Below are 13,102 nucleotides of genomic sequence, written 5' to 3'. Positions count from 1 at the left end.
ATGCCCGAACCGGGCGTCAGGATGAACGGCTCCTCGCCGGGTGAGCTGTGCTGGCTCTTCTGCTGCCCGCCCTGCCCGAGCCGCATCGCCGCCAAGCTGGCCTTCCTGCGGCCCCAGCCCACCTACACAGTGCTGGCGCCCGAGCAGCGCGGCCCCCAGCCGGCGCAGCAGCCTAGCCCGCGCAGCAGCGGCCCGAGGAGGGCACGGGGCCCGGCGCTTGCAGCCTGCACCTGAGCTAGCGCGCCGACTGGCAGTACTCGCGGCGCGAGCTGGACGCCGTCGAGGTCTTCTCGCGCACGGCCCGGGACAGCCGGCTCGGCTGCATGTTCGTGCGCTGCGCGCCCTCCAGCGGCTACACGCAGCTCTTCTCCCAAGGCAGTGCCGTGGACCTGGGCCAGACGTGTAGCTCCTTGTGATACATCGGCCGTCGTTCGCACATCAACTGCAACATCTTCTCCTACGACTACTCCGGCTATGGCGCGTCAGCTCGGGCAAGCCCTCTGAGAAGAACCTCTATGCTGATATCGACGCCGCGTGGCACGCGCTGCGTGCCTGGTATGGCGTAAGTGCTGAGAACATCATCCTGTATGGTCAGAGCATTGGGACCGTCCCCACTGTACACCTGGCCTCCGGGTATGAGTGTGCAGCCGTAATTCTCCGTTCGCCTCTGATGCCTGGATTGCGTGTGGCTTTTCCCAATACCAGGAAAACATAGTGCTTTGATGCTTTCCCCAGTATTGACAAGATATCTGAAGTCACCTCTCCCGTGTTGGTCATTCACGGTACAAAGGACGAGGTCATTGATTTCTCCCATGGCCTGGCCATGTATGAACGCTGTTCCCGGGCCGTGGAGCCCCTCTGGGTCAAAGACATAATGAAATAGAGCTTTATGCACAGTACCTAGAAAGACTAAAACAGTTCATATCTCACGAACTTTCTAATTCCTCAAGATGACTTGATTTTATCTCATCTACAAGAGTCCTCTGTTTTGCACATCCTTTAACTGGATAGCTGTCATGGCGTGATAATCACGAGGAAGTGCCCAGCTTTTCAGGCGTCCTAATCAATCAAAGAGCTGAGGACATCCTGGTCTTTTGTATCTAGAGGTTCTACCAACTCACACATGTTAAACTGAACAGTTGTGATTTCCAGCTTCATTGCTTTGCAGAATGGGAATGAGAGCTGAGTGGGGGGGGGGGGGACCGTTTTCTCATGCTGTAAAAAGGATGCTCACATCCCTTTCTCTACCTAACCCATCACAGTAGGATTCACTTATGCAGGACTCAACCTCTCTCCATCCCCATTCTCAGTATTTGACCTGCAGCTCTCTTTCAGCCACTGGATTCAGGGGTCCAATCCACTTGTGAAACTGTGATAGTGTAACTGGAAACCATTGTGATGAAAATTCCTTCGTTAATTTTTGTTAACATACCGATCTTTCCCCCAAACAAATCAATTAAAGGGTAATTTACTGGAACTGTTGTGAACAGCTTCATCAACTGGAACCATATAAACATAATATTTATAATTATTATAAATTATATTCTTAAGAATATTCTGGAATATTCTTAAACAAAAGGAAACTGGTTGGTTTTTTAAAATATATTTATTTTTTAATTTTTGGCTGCATTGGGTCTTTGTTGCTGCACACAGGCTTTCTCTAGTTGTGGCGAGCGGGGGTACTCTCTCTCTTTTTTTTTCTTTTGTGGTACACGGGCCTCTCACTGTTGTGGCCTCTCCCGTTGCGGAGCACAGGCTCCGGACGCCCAGGCTCAGAGGCCGTGGCTCACGGGCCCAGCCGCTCCGCGGCATGTGGGATCCTCCCGGACCGGGGCACAAACCCGTGTCCCCTGCATTGGAAGGCGGACTCCCAACCACTGCGCCGCCAGGGAAGCCCCTCGGGGGTACTCTGTTGCGGTGCGTGGGCTTCTCATTCTGATGGCTTCTCTTGTTGCGGAGCACAGGCTCTAGGCGTGCAGGCTTCAGTAGTTGCGGCACACAGGCTCAGTAGTTGTGGCTCGTGGGCTCTAAAGCGCAAGCTCAGTAGTTGTGGCATACGGGCTTAGTTAGAACGCAAGCTCAATAACTGTGGCACACAGGCTTAGTTGCTCTGCAGCATGTGGGATCTTCCCAGACCAGGGCTCGAACCCGTGTCCCCTGCATTGGCAGGAAGATTCTTAACCACTGTGCTGCCAGGGAAGCCCTGGGTTTTTTTTTTTTAAGAGTAAACTTATTACTAGTCCACAGAGATTTAATATTTCCTTCGTCTGGTTGGTCTAACAAAGAACCTAGCCGACTGTCCTTCTGTAAAGTCCTCCTTGTAGGCTTTTTTAAAGTACCGTACATATCTGCAATTACATTGTGCATAGATTCTTAATGGGTAGTTTTCTTCTGTCAGTCTACAACAACAAACTGCAAATTCCTTGTTTGTAATGTAAATGATTGCCTACATTTTGTTAATGTTCATTTATTTATTTTTATTTTTATTTTTTTATCTTTTGGCTGCATTGGGTCTTCGTTGCTGCGTGTGGGCTTTCTCTAGTTGCAGAGAGCGGGAGCTATTCTTTGTTGCAGTGCGTGGGCTTCTCATAGTGATGGCTTCTCTTGTTGCAGAGCATGGGCTCTAAGTGCACAGGCCTCAGTAGTTGTGGCATGTGGGCTCAGTAGTTGTGGCTCACAGGCTCTAGAGCATAGGCTCAGCAGTTGTGGCGCACGGGCTTAGCTGCTTCACGGCATGTGGGGTCTTCCTGGAGCAGGGCTCGAACCTGCGTCTGCTGCACTGGCAGGCGGATCCTTAACCACTGCGCCACCAGGGAAGTCCCTGTTAATATGTTTTTATTCCTATGTTTTCTATTAAAAATTTAAGAACACTTCCAAGACAAAAAATTACAAGTTTATGCTTTGAAAAATTTATGTAATTAAAATTTCACTAAACTAATCTTTCTAGTTTAGGAGTTATTTGGGTTTTCACACTGGAGTTGCTCCGTTAAGCATCAGAAGTGTAAGATGCTTAAAACTGCTACACTACTTGATTGGTTGGGGGTTTGGGTTTGAGGGTTCTTTGGTTTTATTAAAAAAATTTGTTTCCAAATTTAAAAGCCTTAAATGTACCGTAAGCCTCCGATCGTTGTACAGGTGAATTGCGGTTGGTTGCCAGTTTGTGTACTGTTGCTTGGATGCAGCACAGCGGTTGGTGATGGAATAAAGGATGCATGGATCAGAAAAAAAAAATTTAATAAAAGAAATTTTAAAAAGGAACCCTGAAAAAAGAGTTTTATGCATGGTCAGGACAAACTAAGAATAGACTGAATTTAATCAAGTGAATGAATTTTGATAGTAAAGTTGTACAAAACTAGAAATTGTTTTCTTACTCTGTTAAGAGAAAAAAGTTTTCTTGAAATATTGATCTCCTTTGATAAATAGCTTGTAAAGTTTCTCTGCTAACTCTTAAGCAATCTGTTGTAACTTTCTGTATTTGCCTTTGAAATCTTTTATTGTCACTTTGGTTAAATGACTATTGTTTCACAGCGACTATGATCCTACTTAGCCAAACGTTTAAAACCTTTTGGTTTTTTAAGGAACCTCCATACTGTTCTCCATAGTGGCTGTACCAATTCACATTCCCACCAGCAGTGCAAGAGTGTTCCCTTTTCTCCACACCCTCTCCAGCATCCATAAACAAGACCAAAAGACAGCCCTCAGAATGGGAGAAAATATTTGCAAATGAATCAACTGACAAAGGATTAATCTCTAAAATTTACAGGCAGCTCATGCAGCTCAATAACAAAAAAATAAACAACCCAATCCAAAAATGGGCAGAAGACCTAAATAGACATTTCTCCAAAGAAGATATACAGACTGCCAACAAACACATGAAAGAATGCTCAACATCATTAATCATTAGAGAAATGCAAATCAAAACTACAATGAGATATCATCTCACACCAGTCAGAATGGCCATCATCAATCTTGTTTATGGTTTCCTTTGCTGTGCAAAAGCTTTGACGTTTCATTAGGTCCCATTTGTTTATTTTTGTTTTTATTTCCATTTCTCTAGGAGGTGGGTCAAAAAGGATCTTGCTGTGAAAACTACAAATAGAACTACCATATGACCAGCAATCCCACTACTGGGCATATACCCTGAGGAAACCATAATTCAAAAAGAGTCATGTACCAAAATGTTCATTGCAGCTCTATTTACAATAGCCAGGAGATGGAAACAACCTAAGTGTCCATCATCGGATGAATGGATAAAGAAGATGTGGCACATATATACAATGGAATATTACTCACCCATAAAAAGAAACGAAATTGAGCTATTTGTAATGAGGTGGATAGATCTAGAGTCTGTCATACAGAGTGAAGTAAGTCAGAAAGAGAAAGACAAATACCATATGCTAAACCATATATATGGAATTTAAGAAAAAAAATGTCACGAAGAACCTAGGGGTAAGACAGGAATAGACACAGACCTACTAGAGAATGGACTTGAGGATATGGGGAGGGGGAAGGGTAAGCTGTGACAAAGTGAGAGAGTGGCATGGACAAATATACACTACCAAACGTAAAATAGATAGCTAGTGGGAAGCAGCCGCATAGCACAGGGAGATCAGCTCCAGTGCTCTGTGACCACCCAGAGGGGTGGGACAGGGAGGGTGGGAGGGAGGGAGACGCAAGAGGGAAGAGATATAGGAACATATGTATATGTATAACTGATTCACTTTGTTATACAGCAGAAACTAACACACCATTGTAAAGCAATTATACTCCAATAAAGATGTAAAAAAAAAAAGAAACCTTTTGGTGTCTTTGACAAACTTCCTCAAATTCTAAATGTTCTTTTGACCTCTAGTTAACTTCGGAATGTTTCAGAGGGTCCCTGAACACATCAAAGAGAGATATTAAACTAATTAGCATTTTTTGGTATGTTAAATTACATGGGAAATATTGTCAAATAAGTAATGATCAACCTTCTTAGAAGGTTCTAATGTTCTAGAAATTATATGAACTCCCTAAAATTTGAAATGCTGTGGTATGTTCTCAGTCGTATTTCCAGTTATTATTTTAAAGTGTTGTATGTCACAGAAATAGCCAAATTTCCTTAACAACTGCATTGTAATCAGGTCTTTAACCATGTTTTTTAAGTGTTTTGTCACTTGTAGAGTTGTCTTACTCTGATGCTTTTACAAAAATGTTTGTAGATGACTTGCTTTTATGCTCTAAAACTAAATTTGATTCCGTCTCAAAAGGACTTCCACCTTGTATGGGGGCTATTTCACTCTTAACATAAGACTACTGAAGAAATAGCAATGGGGGTATTCTTTATTTATGTTCCACACTCAGTTGAGTCCTTCTAAACTCTCACCACACTCAGCACTTCTGTAAACCGACTAGTTTCTTATGAAGTATTGTTGCTTTCCGTAGTAACCTTAAGCCTGCAACCCTTAAGCCTGCAACTTTGCTTCCAGAACTACAGGAAGAAGACAATCACGACTGCATTTTATTAACAGATTATCTTCTTGTTCCCAGGAATGACAAGAAGCTCCTACTGATAAGGCTAATCTAATTTGATTTACAGATAGGTTCTACTTAAAGGATAAGCAGGGGCATTATAGAGTTGGATATGCGATAACATTCACAGTAAACATAAGTGAAAGCTCTTATTTACCAGAAAAAGTCAGCACAACAAGCTGAATTAATTGCCCTAACCTTAGCTTTTCAACTTGCTAAAGACCAGCTAGCAAATATTTATACTGACAGTTGCAATGCCTTCTGGAGTCGCACACAACTTTGGAATGCTATGGGAACAATGAGGTTTTTAACCTCTTCAGGACAACCTAAAAAATTAAAAACAGATTGCAATTATTAACTGCTATACAACTGCCAATAAACCAGTTAGCAATTATTGACACCAGGACATTCCAAATCCGACACTATGGAAGCTAAAGGAAATCAGCTTGCTGATGCTGCAGCCAAACACGCAGCTTTAAATACTCACGCCATAAAGCCTTGAAATTTTCTGTCCACTGCTCTCTGTTAACCCTGCTAATGCAGTAAAAGATGTCATCTATAAGCTCAAGAAATTGCTACTAAAGAAGACAAACAGATACGGTAACAAAAACGGGGAATTTTGACCCCACCACACAAATACGGTTTGGACCTAATTTTTTTAAAAAAGCTGTAAGAGTCTGTTGGAGCACGATTATCTATCAGCCTTTGCCAAGCATTCTACTAGCATAACTCCTAAAAAGGAAAGAAAGAACTGGGGTAATAAGACTGAGAGACATGATAAATCCAGAGCAAATAAGCAAAGACCCTGTTATTGGGGGAACAAATATTTGATCACCTAATGCTATCTAAAGATTAATGACCAAAAGGGGAAAGTGAAAAAGGAAATTATATTTTAAGACAGGTAAAGAAAAGTTAAGCATAAAATTCTCTCTTCTCTCTTCACTTGAGCCTCCTTCCTCCCTAATGCATCTACATCACATATTAACCAGACCTCCTCAAAGGTGGGAATGCCTGCTCCACAGCAAAGATCAATTTTGTTTCTTTCTTCCGACGCTAGCAATGTGACTTCTTAAAGATTAGCATTCTTTCCAATGCTGTAGGTGGTCATTGTGACTTACTGCTCAATTCATTTGTGTTTACCTAGACTGTGTATCTTTGGTAAACTTTATGTAAAACGTCAGTATGTCATTTTGATGCAGGATCCTTGGTTTCAAAAATGTAAATGACTGTGTCTTTGCTAACAGTAGAACCAGTTATCAGAGCTTCAGACAGCCTGTCTCCCACGTTATGATCCTCAGTTTGACTCAAATAAAATTGCCTTTTTTCTTCTTAACTTGATTGTTAACTGAATTTTCATCAACAATTGTAATTACCGTGGCCACTTTGGGGAACTTTTACATGAGACCACTTTCAGGGTTCCCAGAAAAACAGAGAGAATCCCAGAAACTCTGGAGGCAACAGAATTCATTCTTTCATTTGTATGCAGAAGCTACTAAAAGACAAAATGATTCCATAAATAGCTTCACTAAAAGAATCTTTATAATGGAAAAAAAAAATAGTAGAAAGCTTTAGCCATCTAAACGGGTAACATTAACTTAATCCATCTCCCAGCATCACAGTTTTGAATCAGCTAATCTTTTGAGTTTTGTATTACTGCACCTGACACGTAGTTAAAAATTTAAAATAAAATCTACAATCTGTGTATGTCTATTTGTGTAAATCTGTTACTGTGTATCTAAAGGTTTATGTATATGTAAGTATGTATGTTATGTATGTGTGATATGTTTAAAGATCTCTAATTGGCAAAAGAAAAATAAGTAATTATATAAATTATGTCATGAACTCTCAGAATTATAGAAACTGACCCAAAAGGTTTTTCAAGTTCATATGTCCTGGAATAATCTTTGGTAAATATAGGCTACTTTAAGTTTTTAGGTTTCAATAAAATGCCCATGTCTTCAGAATTGTAAAGATTACTATAAAGCAAACATAAAACTTTATCTACATGAGCTTACTGGTCAAATAAGCTCATGCTATCTCTATCTAACAAAATTTGTCAGCAAGAAAAATAACCTAAGATGACAGTCTAATATCAAATCCAAACATATACATAATACACAGCAATGTAAGGAGCTATAAGTACCATAAATGTTTATACAAAGTTAAATGATGGATGTTCCTTGAATATCTAAATCATTTCCAAATAAGCTAATATACTGAAAATTAATTAAAGGTGTACATAAAACAATACAAAAATTTTAAAACTTCAGTACCTTTAATGAATAATGGTAAATGAATGTACAATCCACCATGCTTCAAAATAACCAGAGCCAACCAAACCGTTTAGGCCGCCTAAGCAAAATTAAATCTACGTTATCTCATAAACATAAGCAACACTGGAATTTATGTTATTTCTTGAAAATGCCTCTGATAGGAATTAAAGAATGTCATTCTTCGGAAACGGAACAAGGTAATAACTTACAATCAAACCGTGCAGTCTGGACACCCCCAAAGTAATTACCAAAATTTCAAAGGTTAAAAAAAGGTCCTTATTTTCACCGTAATCACATCTATGCAAACGCGTTCTGTGAGAGAAAACCCTCGGGCTCAGAACAACCGCGGAAAGTGCCAACGGGAACAGGGGCTCCGTGCCACCCCCAAGGGATACGACTATGAGATAGGCGTGGGAGGGCGGGGCTGCGGCGGTGCTAGGACCCAGTTAGCTCCTGGCCGAATTTATGGGTTCTGCAGCGGAGAGCTTCGCCACGCCCCGCACTCCGATGGAACTGGAGGGTAAGAAACCGGCGGTTTCGGTGCAGCCTACCGCTTTTGCCAAGGAAAACACCCGGGGCTGCTCAAGTAGCTGTGCTGCCGGCGAGAATGAGTCAACCCGCCTGCGGCCCAGAAACACGACCGGGTTTGGCGCGCTCCTCCGGAAACACTTCCGGATGGACGGGGAAACCGCCCTCCCGGTGCACCAATCAGAGGCTCGACCCAGAAAACAGTCCCCGGACGCTTAAAAGTACCGGGAAGGAGCGAGCGCCCGCAGGAAGCGACTACCGCTGTTGCCAGCCGGCGAGCAATCTCCGGCTCCGCAACACGAGCGGTACTGCCACGGGCAAACCACCAGCTGGGCGAAATAGCGGATATATCAGTATTTTTTTTTCCCTGCGCTCGCTGTCCAACAAGCAAGTTGCAAGTGCTAAGCGACCAGAACTGCAAAGAGAAACTCAAGGGGAAAGAGAAGCAAACATTGATAACGAACTCGGTAGTTAGGTCTTACTGCATTTTTATTCCATGCAAGAGGGCAGGTTTTGTAACCCAGAATCTTTTCACGGGGCAAGTGCCCAAAACTCCGGCTGCAATCTCAGGGTTCCTAGGCGCCGAAGATGGACCTGCAGCAGCCGCAGCTCAAGGTGCGCAGGGTGCGACCAAACCGCTCCAAGCAGCCCGAGAGGAGACGCTCGTGGCTCCACCAAGCGGGGACCGGAGGAGGGCGGCTCTCAGAAGGGGGCCCGCTGTCAGGAGTCTCGATGTCCTGCTGTCTGTCGCCGCCGGGTCTGGCCGGCCTGGCCAAGGGAAGCTGCTGGAGCACGGGGCCGTCGAGTTCCTCGGCCGGGTCCCTCTCTCCTGCGGGGATAAGCTGGGCTGGGCTTGGTTCCAAGGTTCTCGGGGCTCTGGGACCGAGTCTTGTCTTGGCGCTCCCGTCTGAGCCTAATTCAGCTCCAGCACAGCAGAGTGCTGCATACAAAGTACCTGCATGTGATGGAGAAATGCCAGAATTTCCTATTTGGACTCAGACCCGAGAGACAGTGCTCACGGAGGCAGGGGTCCTGGAATTCTGTTCTTCTCTATTCGTAGCTGGGCATGGGAACCCCAGTGCTTTCCCCTCCCACTCAGACCATGCCTTCCAAACCCTGGTGCTACGGCCACCAGCCTGTCCAGAGCTGAGGACCCCATACTATAATGATAACCTCTGGGATATATTTTCAAAATAATGCATCCATTCTATTTCTAAGGACTGCATAAGTTTGGATTGTGCGGATGCATCATGATTTATTTTTCTCAGTCCTTTACTGAAAAACACGTTTGTTTTTAAATATAATTTCTTGCTTATACAAGAAACGAAATTTCCAGTCAAAAGGGTATTGATGTTGAAATGTTTAATGCATGTTGCCATATTACGATTCTAAAGATCCTATCAAATTCATTTCTACCAGTAGTGTTTGGGAGTTACTAGTTCACCAACGTTGGTTATAATGAAAAGTTTCACATATTAGCATATATTAGTCTAAATTATATCTCATTGTTTTAATTTGCATTTTTTAAAAATTTAATGAGCCCAGTCTTATCTCTCTTATTTGTTTGAAAGAGCTTTTTCTATTTATGGAATTTAACCTTTTGTAAAAAATTTAAATTATTCCTCCACTTCTTCTTGATCTTCTAACTTTTATTAGGGTTTTTTTGTTTGTTTGTTTTTTTGTTTTTAAGGGGAGAGAGAGCAAAGATTAACATTTGTGTTCATCTTTTTCTTTTTACGCTCTGAATTTACATTCAGTTTTGTTTGGACAACTGGGAACAGAAGCCCAGGGCAAGGACAACAAGTGGTAAAATGCTAAAAGAATAAGAAAACCATATCATTAACTTTGAGCTCCTGAGATAAGAGCTGTGCAAAGTACTTCACATCCTCAGTGGGAAACTATGGCTCAGAGAGTTGCCTCATCTATCTTTACAAAGTTGCAAGAAAGTAAGATGTGAGTAAATAGAATAAAACATCCTTAAATGACTACAGTGTCGCCTGCCAAACACACAGTTGCCAAATTCCCCCTCCATTCACATCTTTTTTCCTTGACCCATAATGTTTTCAGAGTAAAAATGTTACAAAAGGAACTTCCCTGGTGGTGCAGTGGTTAAGAATATGCCTGCCAATGCAGGGGGCACGGGTTCGATCCCTGGTCTGGGAAGATCCCACATGCCACGGAGCAACTAAGCCCATGTGCCACAACTACTGAGCCCCTGTGCCACAGCTACTGAAGCCCATGGGCCTAGAGCCCGTGCTCCGCAACGAGAAGCCACCACAATGAGAAGCCAGCGCACCGCAACAAAGAGTAGTCCCCGCTTGCCGCAACTAAGAGAAAGCCCGCGCGCAGCAATGAAGACCCAAAGCAGCCAAAAATAAATAAATAAATTTTTTTAAATGTTACAGAATACTTAGAGGTTTTCCTTTTTTTTTTTTCCCAAGTGGCCATTAGAAACATGATATTGAGCAACAGAGTAATCCTAATCTTTTGTTAAAGACACATTTTCCCAAATGGTGCATACATTTACATTTATTACTTGTTTACAGTAATGCATTAAACTGACAAATCTACCACTCAGAAAAAATTATGAATTGACACAGTCTAATTTTCAACAGTTACCACATCAGAGACACATGATATTCGATTCCTATTGTTCAATTTCTTTCATCACAGCCTGTGGATGAAAAATGTTGCCTACCCTATCAGCAAACAAAGGATGCTGCGGCCGTCAAGCCATCAGGCACTATAGCCACCCCAGACGGTGAGTCCTGAGGGAACTCAAGATGGGAAAGAACAGGATACTGGCCTTAGATAGCTAAGGTGCACATCAAAGAAATGTTTTCAATGAGACCAGACTCTTGCATCTTCCATACATAGAAAAGTGCTCAATTCACTAACTTGAAAAATCTGTTTTCTAAAAATTAACAGTAATCTTGTGATGTTCCGACTACCTGGTTTTCTGTGCAAAACTCATATATCCTGGCTCTTTCCTTACTTCTCTGGAGCAGTCCCTCAGAGCTATTTGAGAGGCTGCCTCTCCAGCTTGAAGTCCTCAGAAGTCCACTGAATAAAACATAATTCTCAACTTTTATGTTGTGCATTTTTTCAGTCTACAAGCTCCATTTACATGCTATTTTTTTTCTTACCTTCTCCCTGTTCTACACTATTTACTCTCAACCCTTCTCATTCATATTCTCAAACCCTCCTATACTCTGATCTTAAATTTAAATTTTTTTTCCTGGAATTTTCTTTTCTTTGTGCTAGCTTGTTCCTAGGATTCCAAAGTTTAGCAGCCTTCTGGTTTCTCTTTGTCTGCTGTTTCTATCTATTCCACAAGCCTATTCTGTTGAGCTCTCCCATCCTGTGTGAGTAAAACCAGAGGCATTGTCCAGTGAATGGTCTCAGCGGAAGTCTCAGGGCTCCTAGGAGCTCAGACGGCGGAGGCACAGGCTCCGCTTCCAGCAGCACTGGGCCGGGTGATGGTGGCTCCTTGCGGGCAGGAGCTGAGCTATGAGGCTTGGAAGGGTCCACACCAGGAGAGATCTCAGGCTCCAGTGCTCAGCCCCCGGAGCCGGGCGACCCCGCCTGGAGAGGTTCCGAGATCCGTCATCAACGGGTCTCCGCGGCGTCCGCCTCTCCCGGGGTCGCCTCTTAATGGATCCTTACGGGTCGCAGGGTTCGGCCCCAGGCCGTCTCTGCGGCCCGCCACAGGATGCGCTGCGATCTGGGTCTGTGTCGCCGACAGTTGCAATGCACAAGCCCAGAGACAGGAAAACAATTCTCACTGGAGGTCCCAAGAGAGCTGGCTCACCGTGGGATAGGATCAGAAGCCGAAACCCCAATCTTCCTGGTTCCCACGTCTCAAACCATCCTTTAGGCGTCCCCTCCACGGCCATTCCCCTGAGCAGAGGGACCTGCGCTTCAGTCTCTACTCCAGCACTGCTAGCATGGTGCTCTGTGTCAGCTGGTCTGAGAGCTACGTGCTGGAATAGAACTTCCCGGTGGTGAGCAGTGGGCCTGGGGTTGCGCAAAAGAGTCGCCAGCGCCAAAGACGCCCCCAGCCTAAAGATCGACAGATTCTGGACCCCACCCGAGCCACCTCTCTTGGGATCACCTGGATTTAAACTGCAAACTGCTTTCCAGTCTCTGCGAGCCTCTGCGTTAGGGTTCAGAAACCAGACCATCTCCAGGCGGGGCGCAGAGCCGCCAGCCCAGGACGGGATGCCCGCGACCCACCAGGAGCCAGAGGAGCCCCCGGGAGAGGTGGCCGCCGATGACGAGGAGCTCCGCAGCCACAGCCAGGCAGCCTCCCTCAGCAGGTGACGCTGCTTCCTAGGATGAACGAGTGGAGCCCTAGCACCCTGACGGCGGGGACCCCTCGGAGCATCGCCTGGCTCCTGCCCCTGGAGCCACCACCGCACGTCCCAGTGCTGGTGGCAGCGGATCCGACGAACTGAGACCTGTTAGAATACGGGCTGCCTCCATCTTCGGCGCTTAGGAGCGTGAGATTTTCGCTGAAACCCTTCACTGGGTGGTCCTCCGCTACGGATATTGCAGTAACATCCCTCCGTTTGCTCACACGGTGAGCGACATTGTGTCTTCAAAAAACGTGTACCCGGGCTTCCCTGGTGGCGCAGTGGTTGAGAGTCCGCCTGCCGATGCAGGGGAAATAGGTTCGTGCCCCGGTCCGGGAAGATCCCACGTGCTGCGGAGCGGCTGGGCCCGTGAGCCATGGCCGCTGAGCCTGCGCGTCTGGAGCCTGTGCTCCACAACGGGAGAGGCCACAACAG

The 13,102-nt window shown here is 44.7% G+C and overlaps 1 pseudogene; it reads left to right on the top strand.

Moving 5' to 3' along the window:
- Nucleotides 1-954, top strand: LOC103071245 (alpha/beta hydrolase domain-containing protein 17C-like; annotated as a pseudogene).
- The last annotated feature ends 12,148 nt before the right edge of the window (nt 955-13,102 follow it).

The sequence above is a fragment of the Lipotes vexillifer genome, unplaced genomic scaffold (assembly GCF_000442215.2).
Source record: "Lipotes vexillifer unplaced genomic scaffold, Lipotes_vexillifer_v1.1 scaffold386, whole genome shotgun sequence".
NCBI lineage: Eukaryota > Metazoa > Chordata > Mammalia > Artiodactyla > Lipotidae > Lipotes > Lipotes vexillifer.
This window is presented reverse-complemented; position numbering and strand designations above follow the sequence as displayed.